This window comes from Talpa occidentalis, unplaced genomic scaffold (assembly GCF_014898055.3).
Source record: "Talpa occidentalis isolate TD23 unplaced genomic scaffold, MPIMG_talOcc4v2.1 talOcc4.8, whole genome shotgun sequence".
In the NCBI taxonomy this organism is placed as follows: Eukaryota; Metazoa; Chordata; class Mammalia; order Eulipotyphla; family Talpidae; genus Talpa; species Talpa occidentalis.
The window spans coordinates 109179798-109204297 of NW_023605194.1; the positions used below are offsets into that span (position 1 = coordinate 109179798).

Sequence of the window (24500 nt, forward strand, 5' to 3'; positions counted from 1 at the left end):
AGAACTTTCCTTAAAACTGGTTATTGCAACAGTAATAAAATGTTTGTTTGTTTTCCAGCTTACAAAGTATTTTCTTCTAAGTCTCAGCAAGATACCTGTCACGTGGGTGTTAATCTCCCCATTTTGCACATGAGAAAGCTGAGCACAGAAGAGTGAGTATCTTGTACCACCGCCTGTAGGGCCTGCATTGATACGTTGTTTGACTTCTGACTCCCAAAATGGAAGCTCTCCTCTTGCATAACACTGAGTTAACAATCACATGAAAGTCCAACAGCAGCGTTCCCTAAGCTTCCTGTTTAAAATGGAATGTTTTTCCCGTGCGCCGCCATGAAGACGTGAATGTTCACTTGACCCGACATCCATGAGTTAATAGGATTCGGGAAGTGCTTCGCAGGGCAGGCCCGTGTCCCATCCACCCAACACAGTGTAGACAACAGAGGCCTGGAGGGAAGTGCCGGGAAAGGACACATTCTCTCCCCCCCTGACATTAGCCTGAAAGGTTAGGTGTACTCTCAGTAGCCATTTATGGCTCTGACATTCATAAATTTGGTCAAAACCTTTATGAATCCATTTACATTCCTTGCCTGTACCTCTTTTGTGGTAATGAGCTCCTTGTGCTTATTATTTTCCGAGTGAAGTAAGACTTCCTTTTATTTGTCCTTAACTCACCTCTCTCAATTCCTCCTTCTAGTGAGGAACTGAGATTTATATGAATCACTCTGCTTGTGGTTACTTTAATCAAGTAGATCGCCATAATTGTCTCGGCTTGTTTTATTTTATTCTAGAGCAAGAATAAATAAAATAGCATATTACATATACAGAGGGACCAATATTTAATTTAATGGTTAAGATTCTGTCTGCTTGTGTATTTTCTCTGTTGTTTTTGATGCTAAAGTTGCTCTAGTTTCCTTAGCATAACTCATCTTGTTCTTCATGACGCTTGTCTGTATGTTGAAGGCAGCTCCACTGTGGTGCTGGGGAGCCTGGGTTCATTTTTGTTCTAATCTACCAGTGTTTTTGTAGAGCATTATATCATATCATGTCATGTCACATCATGTCATACATGTCTCATAATGAATTATGACTGCTGTATTATAGATCATAAAGTAGTAGAACACTGGAGCAAGGGAAAGTGATGTCTTGGGCACTAGCAGCAGCATTTTCTGCCTTCCTGTGTTTTATTTTAAAGAATAAGAAAACAATCTCCAATAACGCTTAACAAAGTGCATCAACATGATACATCTATAATAAAATTTAGTGGTTATTATTAGTTTGATTCATGTTCTGTTAGTATTTCATATATTATTTCATTTAAACAGATTTTTTCCTCTGAATGATGTGGGCTGAATCACCTTTCCCTTTATGGCTGATTTTCTCTTACAGAAGAGTAATTCTGATAGTTCCTGAAAGAGACAAATGGAAATTCATCTGTTTCCCTACGTATCTAGAGTGGCAAAGCATGTATTCTTCAGGGCACATACTTTTCAGAGTATGTGCTTTATAAGTCTGAAAACACTGATAATAACCACCTACTACCTATTAGTTGGGTAAACTTGGGGGAGTTAGTTATTCTGTGTTTTAATTACCTCCTTTATTTTTATTGTTGTTGTATTAAATCTTTTTTTTAATTTTATTTTTTAATTATTTATTTTTATTTAAATATATTTTATTTACATCATTGTTCATTTTTGTGCAATGTTTGCTTTCTCCTCTCTGGTGTAGTCCCTGTAAAATTCCCACCACCATCATCATAGTCCCTTGTGCTCTTCCCTCGCCTGTTTTGCTCCCTCTCCCTGCCCATCCCCTACAGAATGTCTCTGCTTTATAGTTGTCTCTTAACTTAATTTACCTCCTTTTAAAATGAGTATATCTTGGCATGTACCTCATTGGGTTCTTGTGAATGTTCAGTAGGAAGTTCATTTAAAGCAGCATGTAAAATGCTCAGTACAAAGAAAGCACATAATAAAGGTTAGCAATAAGCAAGCCAGGCTGCCAGGACAATGGCTAGTTTTCAATGTGTCTTCTAAAACCATCTTGAACGATAGTGTCACTTTTGGTTTAGATCAATACTTAAGGTCAGGTAGATTTTGTACTAACCACACTGTATTTGGATTTCTGGTGAGCATTTATGGGGAAGAGCAAAGAGACATAACAAACACATTTGTTTTCATAATGACTTGACAAGAGCATAAGCTGTTTCATTCAATTATTTTTGTTTTAATACTTTTGGCTGCAAACAACAGAGCTTTTGTCCACAAGTTTAGGGGAACGGCTTTATTCTTTTCATAGAGCAGAATGCTGGGGCTGCCTACCAAACAGGAGATGCCTTACAGTCTCAGGAAGGCAGCTGCTGCTCCAGAAACATGCCCACATTCAAAGCAGGAGGTAGGGGAAGGGCAGCCCAAGAAATATCTATCTTTTACCAGGAAAGCAAAAACTTTCCCAGAACCTCATACTGTCATAAAACCCAAAACAGAAAGCAAAGGGCCAACACAATTCAGCAGGGTGGGCTCTGCTCCGTCCTAGTAACTGATCAGCTGCAAGTGAAGGATTCACTCTCTGAGGATTCACCAACTGAGAAGCCCTCAGTTACTTTTGTTTTAAAGATGAAACATCCTCTTTGACTCCTTCCCTGTTGTGCTGGGAAGTCTGAGTCCTTCCCACATGCCCCGGGCTGGGTCACAAGGCTTTCCTGGAAGTGGGCCATTTTCATCTCACATCTCACGATATTTATAACCCGCTCTTAGAGAAGAAAATGGCCTCTACAAGGAAGTCATATTAATACAGAAAGGGGATTTAGGCCACCTTAGTAGTAAAAGATAAAGACATAATTTAAATTCATCTGGTGGGAAAGATAAATGCAGATAAAAGCCCAGGAAACAGGAGCCAAATGCTTTGGCCCAGGAAGCAGACAGACAACGGACTTGGCGGTCAGCCGCTGGAGCCCCAGCCTTTGCTGAGGTTTCCTTCTGAGTAGCACATGGGCCCACTGAGGGCCTCCACTGTCCCGCTGTCTGTGGAGGAGAATGGCTGAATGCAAACTGCTGTGGAAGTAGGCACAGGCAGACAGGGCTTCAAAAGGGTGAGGAAGCAGATGGGCGGGGAGGGAGCCAGCCAGGCTTCAAGAGCTACACAGTCAAAAATAGCCTGGGGCCACAGTGCTCAGGAAACTTTTTCACATATGCTCTTTGCTTTTAGGAAAAAGAAACAACAATCCACAGAATTCCTTTGTCCTACTTAGTAGGAAAACATCATTTTTAGTGAGAAAATATATTTATTTAAAAGTAGCTGGAAGTAGCTATTGACACTACTTGGGCTCTTGGTGGCATTTTGCTGGAGCCATGTCATCCTTTCTTTGGTTTAGATCAGTTCAGTGAATATTGGCTGGGAATATGTTATGAGCCAGGTACCATGCAGATTTTTGGGTTTAATGAGACAAATAGAAGACCCTGGAGTGACTTACACTGGGTACAATAGTGCCCTGCAGGGACACCCGGAAATGACTGGAGACATTCCTGACTGTCACAACCAGGAACCATGCTACTGGGATCTAATGGCCAGGGATGCTAGTAAGCATCCTGCATTATGCAGGACAGTCATCCACAGCAAAGATTTAATTGGCCCCAGGTGTCAGTAATACTGAGGTTGGGAAACTCTGCTCTTTCATGAGGATACATGAGTTGGGGTATTGGGGGGGAGTGAAAATAACCAATTGCAATTGCTGGAGTTTGTGCAAAGTGAAGAAGTATCTTAAAGACAGATCTCGTAAATTCTATCCAAAGGAATCTACAAAGGATAGGGAAGTGATGTCATGATGTTCATGAGTTTTGAGGGATGCTTAGGAGTTCACCAGAAGACCAAGTTGAGAGGGTCCTCTTTAAGTGATTAACAAGGAAGACTGTAGGCACAAGCATATTCAACACAGAAAGGCTTCAAATTGCACGAGTTGAGAGGGAGGAAGTAATGCAAAATGAATCTGGAGGGGGAGACAAAATCAAATGATTATAGGTAGGATCGTGCTTGATCAATGAATTCCACAGCTCAGGGCCTTCTTGGCCACTTCATTAATAAGATGCATACAGCACCTACTCCTCAGAGGAATTCTTGACAGTTGTCTCTGAATTTATAACTTCCCTATGTACCTTCACAGCTTCCTGAGATTTTAACTATATTGTCATCACCTATAGGATTTTACCATTGATGAGATAGGGCGGGGCATGTATATTAAAACAGACAATTGTTACTTTAGAAGGAGCATTTGATTTGGGGGGAGAAAGAGCATATAGCTACTGGCCAGTATAAGAAACAAAATAAAGTACACTTTAAGAAAGTAAATTTTCGTTTTTGTGGGGAAAGTAATTCTTGCCTTTTGGGGCATGATGTTATTGTACTCCTTTAAGAAGAGAACAATCAACTGCCTGGTGATTTGGATATTTGCCAGTCACAATGGTTTGGGTATCACTCTTTGAAATCGATGGTCTTCTTTTTCTTCTACTTTGGGTTTGAGTTCTAAGTGAGAGCTGTAGGTTCCAGTACACTTATTTTTTCGAACAAGTATAAGGCCAGAAGCTTCCCAGTCAAGGAAACCTAATTCTATGCAGCTTACGGTTGCTAGCGGATTTCATTGTTCTATGTGATAATGCTCATCACTGATGAATGAAAATTATCTAAATATGTTAAAAGGTATTTGGTGAATTGTTTTCTCCTACTTAGTTATTATTTCTGATTAGCCATGACAAAATACTTACATAATCATATCTATGCTTTAAAATTATTTTAAAATTTTTATGAAGATGTTAAATTTTCTACAAAGAACTGGATTACACCAATCCAATCACTTTTGCCTGCATAACTCCTTTCTTTGGTGCTAAGGGTCACCTCTAAACCCAAATGTCACTTATGACATGTTAGCACTTCCAGGTATACAAGGACAGATCCTGAGGGTCCTGTGCCCCACGCATGGAAATTGGGATTTCTCCCAGGGGTGGAATATGAAGACCATTATATCAGCTCACACTCTGAGAGAGCCTCCCCTTTCCAGATGGACGGAGCATCCTTTGATTGTACAGGATCTTCATCTCTGACCTCTAGCAAGGTGATGGTTGTAAGAGCCTGGAGAAAGCTTTCAGGATTGAATGAGTGCTTGGAGAAATCAGGTAGTCTGCTCTGCCCAGTGTGGTGATCACTTCTGACAATGCTGATAGAGGGGTTTCTTCTGAGTTCATTGATTTCAGTGTCAGGCAGATGAAAAGTAGCATATTGATGAGCCGTTGTCATTACTTTGCCAAAGGTGTCTTGTCAGATAAAAGACCAATAGAGGAAACTGACTTAAGACAGGCCATCACATCAATTTTCTTGGTGCTGAAGGAAAGAGCATGAACTGTGATATTTAAACTAATCGATGCCTATAAAGATACTCTTAAACTCTTACAATAAATTGTTTTGATTTGAAAAAAGAAGCAAGGCATGACCTAAAAAAAGGATAAAGGAAAATGGACCACCGAAGTGGAAGCTAAAAGATTCCCATTCACAACAATGGTGAAGTTCCACTTAGGTCTCTTTTTAAATGTTTATTAAGGGCTTGTCAGCATAGCATAATAACATGACATGCCTTGTGCAAGCTTTAACTTTCTAGCATTGGCTTCTAGAACTCATTGCTGAAGAGCAAACGCCACTATGTATTTTGCTTTCTAAATTCAGAGAGAACTTCAGGCTCAAATGTCAGCCACCTTTGCTGAAAGGAGCGGTTTGAGCAAAAGAAGAGACAAGCACCTTTCCTCACTCCCACGCATCCCATTGTCCACTTATCCTCTGTCTGTATAAAAGGGGCTGGAAAGTGTCCAAGAGATGGCTTGCAGTAGCCCTGACTTCCTCTTACTTCTCTAAAGGAAAGAGAATTAGTTACTTACTGGTTCTCTCCAAGCCAAAGGGAGTGGGAGACAAAAGATTTTCTTATAAAGTTTGTAGGTGTCATCCAGAAGAGGACACTTATTCCCCTCTTGATGTCTCCTGAGTAATAGGATTTGCAGACTTGTTCTGTTTTTTTCTGGGAACAGGAACACTAAGGAAAGATGGTGGGATAACGAAGTCAAATGGGTTCTCTAGAGTATTTCATGGTTCCTAAGATTGAGCTGGGGAAGGGTGTAGAATGTGGAGGAGAGCGAGAGGGGTAGCTGTAAGATTGCTGGGGACTTCTACAGGCCAGGATGTGATGTGATATGGTGGCCCCCGATAAAGCTCAACTTTTGAAGATGCACTTAAACCTCTAAAGGAAATACTTTGCAGTTGAGTTCAAGGCTAGCAGGTCTTGGGATCCCTTCCCACCCACTTCTGCTTTGTAGACCACAGCTAAGTGAGTGCATCTGGCCACAGAAAGCAACAGGAATTTTTGCCCGTGAAGTGTTCTTGCTCATGTAAAAGAAGAGTATTTTGGGTCAACAAAGAAGATGGTCACCTATTTACCATGCACAGGCATGTTGGAAAATGGATCTTCACCTTCTCTCCTTTGCCAAAACTAACACCAGAGCACAAGGACATGGAGGACAGAGCAGAGAAAGGCACTGGAGCCAAAGTTTTGGAGCAGGCATGCTTCTGAGGAAAGGAAAAGCCTTGACTGTAAGAGGAGGTTGATCTGACCAAGTGTGAGTAAGTGAAGATGACAGAAAAACTGTGAGATTGGACTTAAGCATAGTGGGAGGAGAGCTGGCAGCACAACTGATGGAAATTATTGGAAAGTAAAAATTTACGCTCCTACAATTCAATGATTTGAAACCTCTCCAATAAGCCATTGCATCATTTTCTCTAGTAAAATAGTTAAACTAAAAAATAATTACAGGTTTATTTTGGACAGATAAAGAGAGGATTCGTTGTTCATTCTCAACAAAAAGACATCATAAAATTGATGCTAGCACCTGTGTAAATCCATTCCTATGTGGGTGGTGGTAATGGGGGGGTGATAAATCACCCCAGCTCAAGGTCAGTCTGCCTTTGCTGACCTGACATCTGATTGTACACACAAGAGGGAGCCCTTTGGTTAATTAACCAAAATAGCCCAAACTGCCGATCATAGAACTGTGAAGAGTCTATTTTGGTTTATGCCGATAAGCTTTAGGGTATTTTATTATAGGACAAAAATTATCTAATACAACATTATTATATGATGGTTGAAATCATGAAGATCCGTTAAAATAGACTCACCCCATGATCCCAGGGTGTTCTCACCCTCTGACACCACTCAGGGACAACGTAATTCTAATGAACATCATCATTTTTGTCTGTTTTGTTTTTTTTTTTTTTTTCAAAACTTGTGTGAAATCTATACATCAGCATCAGATTTAAAATGCTAAAACTAGAAAAGAAATAAAAAGAAATTTCTCAGAGTGTCTATCACTCTTCAAACTCTGTTCAGGAGTTTGGCTGCATCACCTGTTCATGTTCTCGTAACAACTCAGGGTGTGGCTGTTACTGTAACCTCTGTTTACAGATGACAATACTGAGAATCAAAGAGGTGAACCTGCTTGCCCAGGGTTACATTGTCGGGCACAGGGACATGAGTCACAGCCTTCACGCAGAGCAACATGGAAATCAGACACAAGTTTGCCAAAATTATGAAGAGTGCAAAATGTTAATTGTACTTAATTTCCTTGATATTTGATATAATACAACTAACTTCTTATTGAAAAATTGAATTTGTTGCATGCAGTAAATGGATCATTCCTTATTGAAACAAGTGTCTCCATTTTGTTTCTTTTAAGGTCTGGCTTGATATGAGTTAATTTGGGAGGACTTGATGTCCAGTTTATCTAAAAGCATTATTTATTGCACCTTGCAGCAATGCACCCCCTAAACTCTAAATCACTGTAAATAGTTCTTGTGCCTCATGTTAATTCATTTTTTTTATAAAAGGTGAAACTAGGACATTTATTTAAATACTTACTGGCTAGAGTTCATACAAAGATTGTATGAATGAATCACACCTGATTCATTGAAAGATCACTGAGGAATTGCTTGACATCAGCTTCTGTCTTTTTCCTTAAGAAAAATGTTTTAGAGTCTATGGGTATTTTGTGTAAGGCACTGCCTTAGGAAAAGTTGATAAATATGAAGAAAATCCCTAAATAAATAATCAATGGGTGAATAAATTTTCGAGACACCAAATTTTTGACATAGGCTTTCAATGACCATTACAGGGAGTAGCAAAGTCTTGTTTCAGTGATTTGAACCACAGCATAATTTCCAATTTGAAGAAATGACTTGTGACTAAATTTCAGAGATGAAAGCATTTTTAAGGGGAAAAAGAAAAATGTGATAAAGTTTTAATGGGTGAATATCCAGACCCACATTGCTGCCATTCTTGTCTTTTTTTTTTTTTTTTTTAATTTTTTACTCTTGTAGTACCCAAGGTTAAAAATAAAAATCTCTGGTACTGGGCCTCCCCGGTGGCGCAGCGGTTGAGCGCTGGGTTGCGAAGCTGCCTGCAACCTCTGCAGCCGGTTCAATCCCCGGCTGCTCCCCGGCCACCGGAGGAGGGTCCCACATGGCGCGCAGACCTCTCCTGCCGCCCGCTGCTCCCCTCAGCAGTGTCCTTTGGTCCTTCTGCCTGCTCTGCTCCCCGCTCTGGCTCTGGTGAATTCTCTCACCCTCCCGCGCTTCTGACTGTACCCAGTGCATGTATAAACCAAACAAACAAACAAATAATAAATAAATAAATAAGACATGCCTCTAGAAAATTAAAAAAAAAAAAAAATAAAAAAAAATAAAAATGCAGGAAGCTTTAAAAAAAAAAAAAAATCTCTGGTACTTATGAACACTTTAGAAAATTCTCCATCTCCGATGGCCATTCTCCCCTGGAATCTTTCCTGGGCACTTCTATTTTCCTGGGCCTGAGATCAGACCTCCTGGTCCTGGATAGAGAGCCTCAAAAAGCTTATATAATCGCCCCAGTTCTTCACTTACTGGGTTGGCAGAGGGGAGAACCCAACATATTTTGTGGAACAATGCAAAGGCAAGTATATTTACCACTTTAGAAGAGATTCCAAATAAACGATTCAAATAGTAGTTTCTTTGTGGTGATTTTAATTAATTTCCTTAGCAGTGTATTTAGATTCCATCCCACCACAAAGGAGTACAACCCCCTACCCCCCGCCACCTCTGGCTTCACTCTACTGACCAAATTTCCAGTCGCCTAATAAACATGGCCCCCATTCGTCCTGCAGATATTTCCAATTCGACATTTCCAAAGTTTATGTGGTCATCAGCCCTCATGCCATAAAACTTGCTTTTTTCTGAAGAAAAAGTATCGAAATGCTTTAGCACAATCATATGTTTTGAGCACTTAGTAGTCACTTTTGCACTTAGTAGGTCCATGTAATTGTTGGGGGAAGTGTGGAAAGACTTGTCAGAGATGTAAAGAAGGTTTGTAATTCTTAGCTAAGGGACAGGATGTCTTTTTTTTTCCCTTCAAGTTGCTCAAGCTTCTTACAGTTTGGGTCACTCATAACTCAGAAACAGTTTAATGGAAAACCTTCAAGCATTCGATATATATTAGTCCTTGATGAGAACTAGAATGTAAGAATAATTTTGCCAACATGGATTTAAAGTTTTTTTATTTATTGAAAGTTAATTTTTCTTTTCATGAGAGAGCAACCACAGAGTCCCTACAGACAAAATCATTTTCACCAGGCATCTGGCAATAGTTTAACTAACCTAAGGTTTCATTTTGAGAAATAAAATGCCTAGTTCTTTCTTTGAAAGGACAAAATCTTTGCCATAAAACTATTTCCTGTGGGTCTAAGTCTGTCATATTTACTTCTGTAAAGTGGCAGTTTGTCCCCCGGGTTCTACTTTCATTTGCTCCATATAGTTCTGCTTCACCTTTGTGTAGATCTTTCCAGTAGAAGTCAACAAAATGTCTCTGTCTGTAGAAATGTGTGTTTACCAAAGGGAAAGACGGAGCCAGGTGAAAACACGGAAGGCAGCCAGCATCGGGCACCCTGATATTCTCAGAGCAAGCTGCTTCCTATTTGGGAAGCAGGAGCTCTTTTTCCTCAACTTTCACTCAGGTGAGAACTCGCCACTGGCTATTTCGCAGACAGCAATGGCCGGCCTGGCTTCCCCCCAAGAGCGCCTACGTTGCCTGTTCTGTGATTGAATGTGGTCTAGAGATAACTTTTTAAATGCTTTCTCCAAAGAGGCCTCATGTCTGATGGAGATTTCCCATCCCTGGACAGCTCGTAAGGAGGAAAATAGAAGTCATAGCTTTTGGGACAAGGGCTTTCTCTTCCCACACACACCGTGCATTTCCTAATGCTCACACAGCACAGCGCCTTTGGCCACAAAAGTCCTTCTAAAAGATCCTTTTGATGAAAGAGAACAAACCTCAGCCTGGCTATTATGGAAGGCTAGCATTATCCTGCAGGGATGAAGGAACTTTGGCTCCAAAAAGTCTCTAGTTTTTGTTTTTGTTTTTGTTTTTCCCCAGTTTGATTTGAGGACTTGCTGAGCCATCATTTCTAGGAAGCAGAAGATAGCAATAAACAGGTTAAGGGATCGTTAAGGCGAACCCTGCTCATTGATGGTGTTTGCTCCACATTCCTTTTATTAAATGCTTTTAAAGTTTACCACCGAATAGGTTTACAATGCATTAAAACTCCTGCTGAAAGGATCAATCTACTATAATATGAAAAAAAGATGAAGAACTGTGAAATATTGCCTTGAGTTTATTAGCATAGATGTAGAATAAGCATCATCTTTGTGGTTAACGTTGCCATTATAAACTCTGCTTGTGGTTTGTTGCCCTTACCGCAGTCAATGCAGCCAGCAGACAGAATGTGGACTATTAAGCCACATTGCAAATAAAAGGATTTTCCTTCCAAGGGAGACCTACCTTCCCATAATGATATGCAGACTTTTATCATCTGGGAGGTAATGTTTTGTCTGGACTATCACTGTGAATAATTCCATTAGTATCAGTTAACCCTTGACCCTCTTCTTGTGTTGCTATTTGGGTTTCTTCTGGAGTTTAGTTGCCTTAGTTAGCACATCATGGAAAAATATTCCAAAGAAGTTCTGTTATCTGTTCTGCTTGGTGGGAGTTGTAGATTGGCTGACTGTTCACTTCCAACATTTTTGCACCCTGAATGTGGTCAGGGAGCAGCCAAATGTTGGTGGAAGGGGAGAAAAGGGTTGGGGGTTGTTGATAGAACAGCAGTAATAGAGTCTTGAAGCCCCAACTGGGGAATTAGACTGGGCTAGAAGAACAGCAAGGCCGAGCAGGTCAAGAAGCAATGAACCTTAAAACAGCTTTAAAAAGAAACACATGAAAAGAATGAAGAATTCACCAGGACACAAGCAGACACAGAGGGACCCTGGTAATACTAAAAGCAAGTATGAACTCCTGCCCGAGGAGATGGACGTTCAAGTTGGCTGCAGACACTCGGGGAAGAATACATTTTTGCAGGCAACAAAGGAGATGACACCATATTTTACAATATTCATTTCAGCTAATAGGGCATGACATGGTTAAATAGATTAACAAGAACTTAATGTGATTAAGTTTTGTGAAAGACTGTAAAACTTCTGAAAGATACAACTCATCCTCTGAACCACCTCCATCACACGTCACTCCTGTTTGTCTGACTTCCCCCATGGATACAAACTATTTACTGCTCTCTACTCTCTGAAATAGGGAGATGCTGAGTTAGTTGGGATTCTTTTGGTTGTAAGTAATCAGAATCAAATTCTAGCTGTTTAATGAAGATGGAAATTTACTGGTTCCCAAGACTGATGTCCAGATATGGCTGAACCCAGGTGTTCAAAAATAGGCTTCACAGAAAATTATGTAAAACCTTAAAATGCCAGAATCAGAGAAGTTAAGATAACCATTTTAGAAATATATGAGAAATGGTAGAGGATGATTGGGCCAATTTTATTGATTCATTCATTCTTTTATGCCCATGTGCTTTGCCCTGTCCCTCAGAGGGTTTAAGCTATCATGTTAGAGGAAGGATAGGATTTTTATATAGCAAGAAGGGACACCCATTCCTTGCTTTTTCCTGTCTTTCCTCTCACAGGACATACACTTTACTATCTTGTATGTGTCTGTGTCCCTATGCATGTGTGTATTATAATGTATGAATTTCCTGCCTCTCTCATTATCTTCCTCACCTTTTTATCTCTTTACATCTGTTTGATCTTAAAAAAATAAAATGTTTAAAAATGGTCATCTCCATTTTGATAAAAAAAAAAAAAAAAACAAAAAACAAAAATAGGCTTCATCCTGCTGACTCTACCTTCATGGAAAGGGATCCCCACCCTTAGCTCTGGGCTTATGTTTGATCTACTTAGCAACCACAGATAAAAAGAGAGAGACTCTTTCTTAATCTTTTTAGTAAAGCCCATTCCAAGTGAATCACTCTGTTAGTGATAAAATCATTTTTCTAGCCCTGAGTCAGATACTATGACCAACATGGATAGGTGAGACACACGGGTCTTTGTTTGGCCAGTGTGTGGTGCTCTGAGAAAGAGGAGGACTAGGCACTGGTCAGGCAAAAGTAACAGGTGTCCATTTTACATCCTCAGTAGCCAGCAACTTTTCTTCTTGACTGTCGCATTGCACTAGAGCTTGACTAAAGTGATGTTTGGAAAATGCAAGTCCCCTGACAACTACTTGAATGGTGTTGGAGAACATATAGATAACTGATGCGCTACCTCACTGAATATGCTTATTTAACAAGCTAATGCTGAGTTTCTGCAATGGAGAGTGTGTGGAGTACAGAGGAAGTTGGACTAACTCACCCGGGAAGTGAGAGAAGTTAATGGAAGACACACAAGTAATTTGTAAAATGAATGGCGTTAGGAGTTGAGATTGAAAACCATAAATTTAGAGTCATTCCAACTTAATAAAGCTAGTGATTTTCTCTAGTTCTGAGTAAAGGGAAGCAATTTTAGAATTGTTTTATGCTGGGAATCTTTATTATGGCTGCCATGGAATAACTGAGGGAGAAAGCCAGAGAGTGATGAGATATTACAGTGAAGAGAGCAGGAAGTTACTCACCAAAGCAGAGTAGTCTCTTTTCCAGCTACATGGTTACTAAACACTCCCATCCCTAGTAAACCCCAAATACACCTTGAAGGGCCTGACATATTCCTAAACACCATCTGTTTTCACATGGTTTGTGACAAGTCATCATTCAACTACCAGAACTTTCTTTAAATTTTATATATTTTTTACATCATTTTTCATTTTTGCGCAATGTATGCACTTTCATCTTGGTTATAGTCCCCATGCAATTCCCACCCCCCCCTTGTTTTGATCCTACTCCCCACCCCTCCCACCTAGTGTGTCTCTGGTTTATAGTTGCTTGTTGATTTTGATTTTCACTTTATTATCATTAGTCTTTTTCCTGGTCCCTTATTTAGATTTTCTAAATTCCTGCTATGAGTGAGACCATGTAACTACCAGAACTTTTAAGGTGCGCAAAAGCACCTTCTGAGATGTGGCTTAGTGCACAATGTTGGATTAAAAAGTCCCAATTTCTCTAACGCAATCCATTATTTTGGTGAACCCTAGAGGATAGCTGTTGGGCCTTCTCCATTGTACAGCTCTTGTTCAATGGCCCAGTTTCTGGGCTCTTACAGCACAACATTCTCCTTTGTCCCTTTGTCCCAGGAATGGTACCAGCTTGGACTGTTACCCACATCACTTGCTCCTGTCTGGACCGTTGCAGTGCCTTCTGTCTGGCTTCTTTCCCTCACCCATGTCACCAGTGTCCTGTATTCAATTCTCCATTCGCAACACCTAGAGCGTTTTCTGTCTTCCTGGTTGAACCCCGATTGATGTGTGCATCACAAAGTCCGACCACATGATATCAAGGCCTCTTCAGCCTCAAAATACAGATGGTGTTTAGGAATATGTCAATATCTCAAAATACAAATTAAGAAGCAGAGGGTGACAAGAATAATGTTCTACAGGGGCCAGCTCTGCCACCCCAGTGCAGGTGGACAGCACATACGTTGAGGGACATTTTTATAGGCAGATTATTTTTCCACTTTTATTGAGCTATAATTGATATGTAACGATGTATTACTTTTAAGTGTATAATGCAATGATTCAATATATGAGTATGTTGGAAAATGATTACTACAGTGAGTTAACATCTATTGCATAGTTTAAAAAATATTTTTCTTGTCATGAGAATGATTATTTTCTTTTAAAAAAAAGTCCTAAGTCTTCTTGGTTAAGTTTTGACTTTTATTTAGGGATTTAGGTAATTTGAAAGCAGATTTTGTATGTCTTTTATAGAAATATAAAAGTGCTTGAAATTACCTAAGGAACTGAAATTCAAATTGCTGCCAAGAAGCAAATTGTTTTTTGAGTTCTTGTCATTTCATAGTTCTTTATAGATTTCTGACATTTTAGTGAGTTATTTTTCTTTCATTTGCATTTTGTTCTAAATAGCCCCAGGGGTGATGCTCGTGTGTATTTCAAGAGAACTGCCCACGTATCTACATGTTGTTGTAGTCACTGTATTCTAGTCAATGATTTTAGAAATTTCTATTAGGAACACACCATTTGATATTGTACCATATCCAACAATTGGTAATCCTCCATATATGAACTCTTCAAAGAGCTTGAATGTTTTTGTTTTTCAAAACTTATTGACACAATGCCTTAATATTATATAATGGAGTATAATAGAATACATAATTTTGTTATTGTCATAATGTAAAATAGCATAATGCACTAAATTATTAAATACAGCAGGTTGAAATGATTAAAGGCCAAGAGATTTGTTATAGTTTGGTCTTCTCCTTTCTCTGCCCTGTTGTGTGGCATTTATTTTTAGTAGCATAATGAGACTATTGCATAAATGAATCAATTTTTTATAACAAGATGGAAACCCAAGTGCTGTATTCTTACAAGTTGAAGTTTACATGTCCTATAACTAGTGTCTTATCATAAACAGGAATCTGGAAATTAAAAAAAAAAATCAGATGTTCATTCGAAGAGTATGAGTTAGAAGGAGAAGTGGAGTCATTGCTTTTTTATGTGAGTACAGTCGTAAGCAGTAAAGTAGCTAATTGAAATTCTAGCTATAGGGAAAGCCATTAAGGGTAACATACTTCTGGAGGGAAAAGATGTTCTTGAGGCAAAAGAAAGCTTCCTTGGATTCTCATACAGAGTTTTTAAAGGGATCTTGGTGTTTGTGTTTCTACTTGCTGGTCTGTGGGATATATGCCGCTGGTCTTTCAAATTTCTCTACTGATTTTGTTTCTGAATGTGATTCTGTTTCACATTTCCCTGAGTTTTCCTTAGAAATGTTGCATCAGTGTGTAAGCTGAGGTCAGGCAGGCACCACCCTCTTAAGGAAAACTTGCTGAGGACCTAGCTCTTCCAATGAACAAAAACCAAGTGTTCACAGGCATGAACTTTCAGAGTTTTCTTTCTTCATGACTTTAGTTTTCTCGCTTAAAGCTGCTTTGTCCATGAGACTTTACAAAGTTACTAGCTATATCATTTTATATTTCCTATATGAGTACTGCTAGAATTTCATTCTTTTGTGAACTTCTTTGCAATTTTACTAGTATTTTACTTTGTAAATATGGTAAGTTAACACAATAGGCAGACCCCCAAAACTGCTAACTTTCTGAATGTGCAAGCCCAAAATGTGTTACTGGCTATATTTGGCAACCAAGTTTGGAATCTGGTACTTTTTCAGTTAATCCCACTAATTCAAACCATCACCCTGCACTTCAATCAAAACCCACACAATTTTATTTTAAAATTAAGTAAAGGAAAAATGGCAATTCATTAAATATCAAGGTAACCAAAGTCACCACAACACTCGAGTGCTCATTCATCAATATTAGCATATTTTTTTCGCGTCTCCTCTGGGCATTTTAAATTGAGCATCCTGCAGTTGCAGCAAATTCTTCCTTCGGACATGGCTCCATGCACTCCCTCTAGTGATCCCACCCTGTATAAACATTATTTCTGTGTGTGAGAGATAGAATTTCCCCAGGGGCCCACAAAACATTTAATGAAGTGTGAAGCACAAACATTTCATTACAACATATTGTGTACTTTTGCCTTTAATAACTACATTCTTCATCCAAGAAGTCTCAATAGCTTTCAAAAATGAATTACAGTAGTATTATTTTTCCCAGAATATAGTTTTTCCATGACAGAAACAGCACTTTCCTAAACTATTGTATTTATTAGCAACCTGTTGCCCTTCGACACCAGTGCCATTTTCATCGACCCTGATCGAGTGTGTATCATTTAAACTTCCTTTAAAAATTATTAAAATAGTTTTACGTTATTGGATTCTTTTTTCTTAACTGTACACAACCACCACCGAAAATGATGCACAGAGAGGGAGCGTGTGGAGTCGTTGAGCGTTACATGGAGTGGAGAAGTATGTTCGCCACTGCAGAAGCGCAAGCTTTTAATTAAGGAGTTTTGAGGCAGAGGGGAGAACTTTCTCTGGACTGGGCACAAAGGAAGCCGGAAAGCTCTGGATTCCTGCATTTCTCTTCTCCCCACTTTGGTCCACACCCAAGAAGCTCCATGTTCCTCCTGCCCCCCCACCTTCACAAGACAGCTCACCTGCACCTTTATTCACATCAGGAAACTAGGAAGCAACCTGCCCTAATGACTTTGGTCTTGTGTCACTTAACAGAAGCTGATAGTCGTCCAGCCCCATGACTCTAAATGGACATTTAAAACAATCTTCAATAGACTCGGGTTTACCTGCATGCTGAAGGCCAAACACCAGCCCAGTGGCACATATGGAGAAATCCAGTTCTGTACGATAGGTGTGTGTTCTTAATTTCAAGTGGCATGGGGCTTTGCGATGAAGTGTATTATTGGCTGCTATCGTACAGCACTGCTCTCTGTTTAGAATCATAGCTGCATCTCATTGCCTTCCTAATTGTTCATGTCTATTGATAGTTTATTCCGAATTCTGGGGAAATTATGAAGATGATATAGGATGGGGTTTTAAGTGCTTTGGGGGCATGGCATGTTTGCGCAGGCAGATATTTAGCTGGCTTCTTTTTGTTCCTAATCACTTTTTACTACAGTGAATTGCTACAGAGCTTGGTAAATTGGCTGCCTTTTCTCTCCCTACAAAGCAATATTTCACTAACCCAAAATATATTTATGATTCCTTGAAATATTTGTGTTCACTTATTGGGAATGTTTTATTGACCATTATTTTCATTAGCTATTGTACCAGGAAGTGCTTTTGAATCCCTTAGTAGCCATGGCGTTTGAGTGAGTTAGTCTGTCACTAACTCAAGAAAAGGGGAAAAGGGGAAGGAACTATAGCTTGTTGGTTGGCACGGAGCTGGGGACAGCAGAATTCTGTGGTTGAGATTTTGACTATAAGAGATACTCTGCCTTGTTCAGTGATGGCCTTCATGATTTACTGGTGAATGGAGTTATTTAAGTGTTCTTTGACATTGTTGAATTTTAATTATCACTAGTTGATGTCTAAATAATCATACCTGCAAAACACCCATTATTTTATACGCTGGAATTTTTCTGAAAGGTAAACTTCAAGAATGTTATCAAAATCTATGTTCCTCACTGGTGAATGAAATTGCTTTGGCATTTGATAGGGTTCCTTCAGATAGGTTTTGAAGAGCAGAAATAAGAGAAATAGAAACTTTTTTTTTTTTTTTAGAGGCATGTTTTATTTATTTGTTTGGCATACAGTTGAGAGAATTCACCAGAGGGTGGGGAGCAGAGCAGGCAGAAGGACCGAAGTACACTGCTGAGAGGAGCAGCGGGCGGCAGGAGAGGTCTGCGCGCCATGTGGGACCCTCCTCTGGTGGCCCGGGAGCAGCAGGGATCGAACCGGCACTGCAGAGGCTGCGGGCAGCTTCGCAACCCAGCGCTCAACCGCTGCGCCACCGGGAGGCCCTATTTAGTAATTTATGAGCCTACGAGACATTTACTATCAGTTGTCTAGTTTAGTTTCCATAAAATTTCTAAACTTTTTGAGGCAAAATCAACAAATTTTTATTTTCCTTACAGTGCCAGGATATCCAAGCAATTTTTCGTCAATAGCAAAAGGAAAGAAGGCAACTGGTGGAGAAGACCCTCTTTCTCTGCCCCTGACTTCTTCACAGTGTTTGGTTAAATTCTTTACTCTATTGTGAAGAGTGGTAGTTTGGTTAGTGAAATAAAATAATTATTTAAATAAATAAGGTTTCCTATGACTCCCGTTCTGCTTTCTTAATTCCCCTTTGCTATTATTTTGCACACTGGGTATGTAATCTGCATTTGCTCACACATGCATTTTCAACTGAGTACTATCTATGGGCAAATGGGAGACACACAGATGACCAGAGAGTGAGTGCTGCTGGCAGTATGCCCACTAATGTGGCATATATTATAGCACATTGAATCAATCCCTTCTAAGCCACTTCTGTAATGTCTTTCTGTGTTATAAAGGGTGGACTCCTGGAAGTAACATTTCTCAGATTCCCCTGTAGCTTGAATTCTACATGGGTGCTAGCTTTCATGCCACAAATACACTTGCATAAGACTTTAAAAATGGAAGTTAGCAACATGATCTTGGAGTCATGTATGGGGACATTGAATGTTTTGATGGAAACATTTGGTTTTTCCCAAGACATCAAGATGTTAAACTTTATGTTTTGTCCCTGGTGCTGTAGAGATCAGTAACTGAGAAGAGGTATTGGAACTGGGATTTCTATGCAAACAATTCCCTTGTTGTTCTTTTGGCTGCATTGTTCCTGGATGCAAAACATCTAAACTTGATTCCCTAGCCATTCAGAAATTCTATACACTATGTCATAAACTGTGATAAGTCCCATTCTGAAGAAGATATCTGAAGAGATTCAGATAACTGTACAATATACAATTGACCTTTACAGTATATAATTGAAGATATTATGATCACAAATAATATCAAGTAAACAATAATTAGTGCTATATGGAAAGGTGAAGTGAATTTATATGAAAGATGGGAGGAAGAGCTATTCATTCTTGTTTTGGTGGTTAGAGAGAAAGAAATGTTGATATTTGAAAAGGCTTTGAAAGATGGATAAGCAAATTCCTGGAATGGGGATGGAGGCACAGCAAGTGAAAAAAGAGAACAGAGTAAGATAAGAATGGGATCAGGGCTGGAACACAGAAGCATAATTAGCAATAATGAGATCTAATGAGACATAGTGTTAGAAAGATAATAGGAAATAATGAGACACTGAAATTTGTGTGGAGAATGGAAAAGATTAACTGATTGATTTGTTCGTTTAACAAGTGTTTCTGGAACCCTATCTTGTGTCAGGCACCATGCCAGACAGAACTGTCTCATTATGATTAATTTAGTAGCAAAATAAAGAATAGATTTTAGTGATGAGCACACTGAAGACAGGGAGCCAAGAAGCTTTTACTAAAGTCTAATAAGAGATAATGAACAGTGGGAAAAGGCTGGAGTATACAATACTTCTCACTGTTGACTTTTGGCATGATTTTTGATTTTGCTATATTAGTTTAAAAAATTCTGATACATGCACAGATACATATACTATGAATGTGGTTGGTATATAATTTCATCCTATCTCCTTCCGTAAAATCACAAGTTTCCAATGAATAACTGACTTATTTTAGGCTTATAATAGACAGTTAATAAAATCTTAATAGAAACTCCCAAATCTACGTAAGCTTTGTGGAAATTTATCAGAGAATGCTATGCTGCTATAAAATCAATTGCAAGTCAGATGTCAGCATAGGTCATCCAGGCTCTTGTGATTCAAGGAAAATGGACTCAACCATCCCATCCCCCTCTTACTGCAGTGGGAGACTGCTCCCCTGAGAACCTCTGAATGCCCTTGTGGGATGAGTTTGGGGTGAGCAAGGAAAGTTGGGACTCTTTAGTTGGGACTCTCTGGTCCCAAATTCCTGGATCTTCCAACAACTCTGCCCATTGTGCCTTTTTGTTCTCAAACGAACAGCACCCTGACTCCCTTACGGATCAAAATACCAGCCTTGGGGTAAAGCAGACAATTGCTGATGTGTCAAAACTGCAGGGAGGATATATGTTAAAGCAGAAAAATGCCTTTCAATTGGTTATTAGGACATCCTGCTCCTGCTGGTCTTTTTGTACATCCCAGCTCTGCTGATCTCTCTCCAGAAGTTTCTCTGCAGATTCATCTTCCCAGCACAAGTCTCAGCCCATTCTCTCTTCTTATGATTCTTTTTGTGTTTCTTTTTCTCCATTTCACACCCACTCCCAATCCTCATTCATGTTGTGAGGGGAACAAGCCAATTATTTGTTTGTTGACTACTCCCTCCTGTAAGCCATTCTCTTGAATTAAAATAAATCTAATTTTCTCACCCAAGGACACCATCCTTTATGGATTTCCCTAGGCAAACAGAGGAACTCTGTGTCATCTGAGAATACATATTCATTGAGTAACACAAATATTAACAAAGAACACATATTCCAAGGAGATTTCCTCTGTTGGAGGAGGACTTATATTCCTGTCAGGAAAAAAGAGGTAAAATTTGCTGAATAAATTGATGTCAGTTTATGAAAAATCATATAGACAAAACTAAACTTTCAATTTTTAAATAGTATAAATTGGACAAAAAGGAGGAAGATATTATAAACCTTTTCTTTCTCTTAAAAAAACTTGTCTAAAACAGTAAGAGGCAAACCTATTCACTAATCAAGTCTACCATGGCAACATCAAAATACCAATTTTAAAGGGTTGTGCTTATTAAATTACAAATTTAGTTAAGTATCTTTGGAAATTTAAATTCCAAATATTTTGTTCTGGATCAACCAAAACTTTTGAAAAACTAGATAGGGAGAGATAGATAATCTCTCTCTCTCTCTCTCTCTCTCTCTCTCTCTCTCTCTCTCTCTCTCCCCCCCTACACACACACACACACACACACACACAGATAATACATATAATACATATTTTTAGAACCTATATGTCCATATATATTCTAATATTCTTCCAAAGCACAGTATTTTAATGGTTTTAAATAAATGTCTTTTTATTTTCCCCATCTGTGAGCCAGAGATGTGGTGGCTTCTATGAAATCACTAATGAATTGACAAAGACATCACAGATTTTACTATTTTTAAAGATTTATTTATTTATTTATACAAGAACCGGGGAACAGACCAGATGCATGGGAGGGTGAGAGGATTCACGAGAGACAGAGCGGGGAACAGAACAGGCAGACTGATGAAATACACTGCTGAGGGGAGCAGTGGGCACGACAGGAGAGGTCTGCTGTGCCATGTGGGACCCTTGCTGGCCAGCAGGGATTGAACTGGTGCTGCAGAGGCTGCGGACAGATTCATAGCGCTGTGCTCAACCACCTGCACCACCAGGGGAGGCCCAGATTTCATTTTTTATAAGGAAAAAATTACAACACAGTGACACATTTTTAATGACTGGTCCATGCAACTGAATCTCCATGCCTGTGGTCAGGATGGTGATATCTGTGCTCGTGTGTCTCTTTTATGTACATCACACTTCCCTGAGTATGGCACTAGGAAAACATCCTTCAGCTTTCATCTATATAATTTCTCCACTAAAATGGGACTTTGATACCAGCTCTATCAATTTTCAATGGATAGTTATATGTTTTGATAAGTGGCAATGATACAGGAGCTTTAGAAAGGAAATCTAGAGAAATCCTCATTTTGAAAAGAAGTTGTTCTATTGATATATTCCATGCTCCAGCATGAAAGAAATAATATTGTTGTACTTTTATGGATTTTCTGTCTGTCTTGATGCCCTTCCAAGTACCATCATTGGCTCTGCTTTTTGGCAAAGTACAGGTTGCAACAAACCAGTAGATTAAACTTTGCAGTAGTCCTTCTAAAGGATAGTTATTAAACCCAGAAGCCTGTAAGGTGCATTGTTTCTTTTGTGACTGTAAGTGATCTAAAATAAAAATAGTTATGACCTTTCCATGCCCAGGATACATGTTAGAGAGTTGAGTCCTACGTGCGCCACTGAAACATACTGAGGCAGAGCAGGGTGCCCAGAGCCAGCCCAATTAATTGTCAGGAGCCACCATGAAATAAGGTTGAGAGTGAAGTGATTGGAAGCATTTTGAGACACTTGAAAGAAAGGGCAGAAATCGAGGGAGGCCAAACCCCCAACTTAACTCCATCAAGAAGTGCTCGAAAGCAGGAAAGAACAATCCAGACACAGTTTTAGCACCTCTGGTTTTCAGAACACAGTTGGATGTAATGTCAACATCAAGGAACTGACAGAATGAAGCTAACTGGTGTGAAAAAAAAATCCACCCCACTCTTTCTGAAGAAGCTTCTAAATACCAGTTGTCTAAACCTATTGCTAAGCATGAATGCATTATTAATGAAGCCAGCAGCCTGCCTGGTGCTACTCAGATGGTTCAAGCATTTAGTGGGAGATATTTCTGTGAAGTTCTGCACAAAGTACTGACAGCGCCTGTCTAAATTGAAACAAATGGCCACTGTACACTCTGGGGAGACCCGGCATGAGCAGCTGCCTTCCAGAGACAGGCAGAGGACACCACCTGCCAAAGACCAGGGTGCGGGCAGTGGCCCCTGAATATTGACTTCTTAATAATTCAGGATAACGGGAACCCCTGGTTATTCAAGCATGGCATGGCCCCTTCAGCGCGGCTACTCATCACCCTAATGAGTTACTTGAAGAATTAGGTGGCTAAAATGTCTTCCAGCAATTCTCCAAAGAGTGGGACTCAAACAGCTTCCAGGAAAAGTTCTCTGCAACTCATGGTCCATTTCCTTATTTTATCTCTCTCTTCCTGTCTCTTTTTCCCCTCTCTACCCTGGCTTTCCTCTCTTCCTTCCTTCCCTGGTTCTTATTTATTCCATCCTTGCATTGACATTGTTAGATTGACAGGACAGTACTAAAAAAAAAACTTTGGAATCAACTTTCTGCATAAATTCCAGGTATATATATATATATATATTAAAAGGCCAAAAAGGGTGATACATGGTGGCCTGCTTAGGTTCCTGTAAGAGACATTTGTAGAAGATGGAGTGCTGCGGGACTTTTCCCTTGACGCCTTCCAGAGCCAAACTTGCAGATGAACCCAAGCTTCTTATCATGTCATGGAGAAGGAGAGAAACTATAGATTCAGAGCGGTTGTAGTCACTATACCACCCTGAGGCTCTCCTAAGGGTGACCAGGAAGCAGATCTTAATGGCAAGAGGGAACTGGAAGTTCCATTGGCCACCCGAAGGAAAACATCAGCCCGGTGATGGTTTTGCTTACTTGTTGAATAACGATTTTCTTGATGTTCTTTCCCTCACTTATTTAACAAGGATTTATGGATCTCTGCATGTGCCAGGGATGAGATTGGGTTCTGGGTTTACAACAGCAGTCAAGGTTCCTCTCAAGGAACCACCTTGTTTTAAGGCCAAAAAGTCACCTATATAATTTATTATTGACTAAAAGTTATTTTTAAATAGTTTGCATTTTACTATCTCAAGCTTTGTCAGATAAACATTGAGAAACCACGTGTGTGTGTATATATATATATACATGTACTCATATATTTATGTGTATATATATTTATATATATTTATTTCAACATGGTTTTCAAATTTCAAAAGAAAAGTTTTCAGAGTTCAAGGAAATAGAAAGTTAGAAATCTTTTTCTTGACTGCCGCTGTTCTACCACATAGAAAGAAGAATTCCTTTCGAAAGATGTATTTTTAAGTGTCTTTCAAAGAAGTTTGGATGTGGACTCCTGGTGGTACCCAGGAAGTGAAATGAACCATAAATGAGACACATCAAAAGTAACTTACAAAGAACTTTTTTAATATTAAAATGATGAATCAGAGCTCAAATTAACAAGTAAAGGAGTCCGCCTATAATGAAAATCTTTTTCCAACATAACACTTCATTATAAAGGGAGTTTTTCTATAATAGAAGCAAGTGTAATTACATTTTTATATATAATTAGGACATTATTATCATTTCACCATATCAAAGTTCATTATAAGACATCTCCGATACATTTTTCATAGAGTAAAAATAAAAAGAGAACAGGAGTCCTTCAATTAGACGCATATAAGGACATCCACAGAGACTGAGAGAGGCTGATCAAACAGCTTACATAGCCCAGAAGGGACCAGGTAGAACCCACGTTGCTTTTATGACACAGAAGTTGCTTTTCTGTGTGTCCTGCATGATTTCTAATTGCAGTTTTTCACCCCATTTTTATTCAACCATAAGAAGTTACAGGTGCAGCAGTCTCAACTGGACAGAGTTTTCTCCCAGTTTTCTCTACCATTTCAAGCTGCTCACCACCTGCCGGGGTGTTTACCCAGTGAAATTCTCACTACTGAACACGGACGCCTGGTGAACAGGAGGGAACCCACTAACTGAGCTGTTTCACCAGGTTTACAAAAACAACTGACGCTCCCTTCTTACACCATCAACTTGAAAAATCTTTCGAAGATAATTAAAGTGACTTCGAA

At 39.4% G+C, this 24500-nt stretch overlaps 1 long non-coding RNA gene across 3 annotated transcripts in view; it reads left to right on the forward strand.

Annotated features, from left to right (window-relative positions):
• Positions 1–24500, forward strand: part of LOC119234541 (uncharacterized) — a 77905-nt gene that overhangs the window by 47824 nt on the left and 5581 nt on the right. Inside the window, exons 4-5 of one of the 3 annotated variants that reach the window (XR_008550118.1) lie at positions 59–152; positions 14967–15021. This is a non-coding gene — a long non-coding RNA (uncharacterized LOC119234541). Of the gene's footprint in view, positions 1–58; positions 432–14966; positions 15022–24500 lie in introns of those variants that run through there. The other 2 variants (XR_005122644.2, XR_005122643.2) reach the window with 2 other exon arrangements.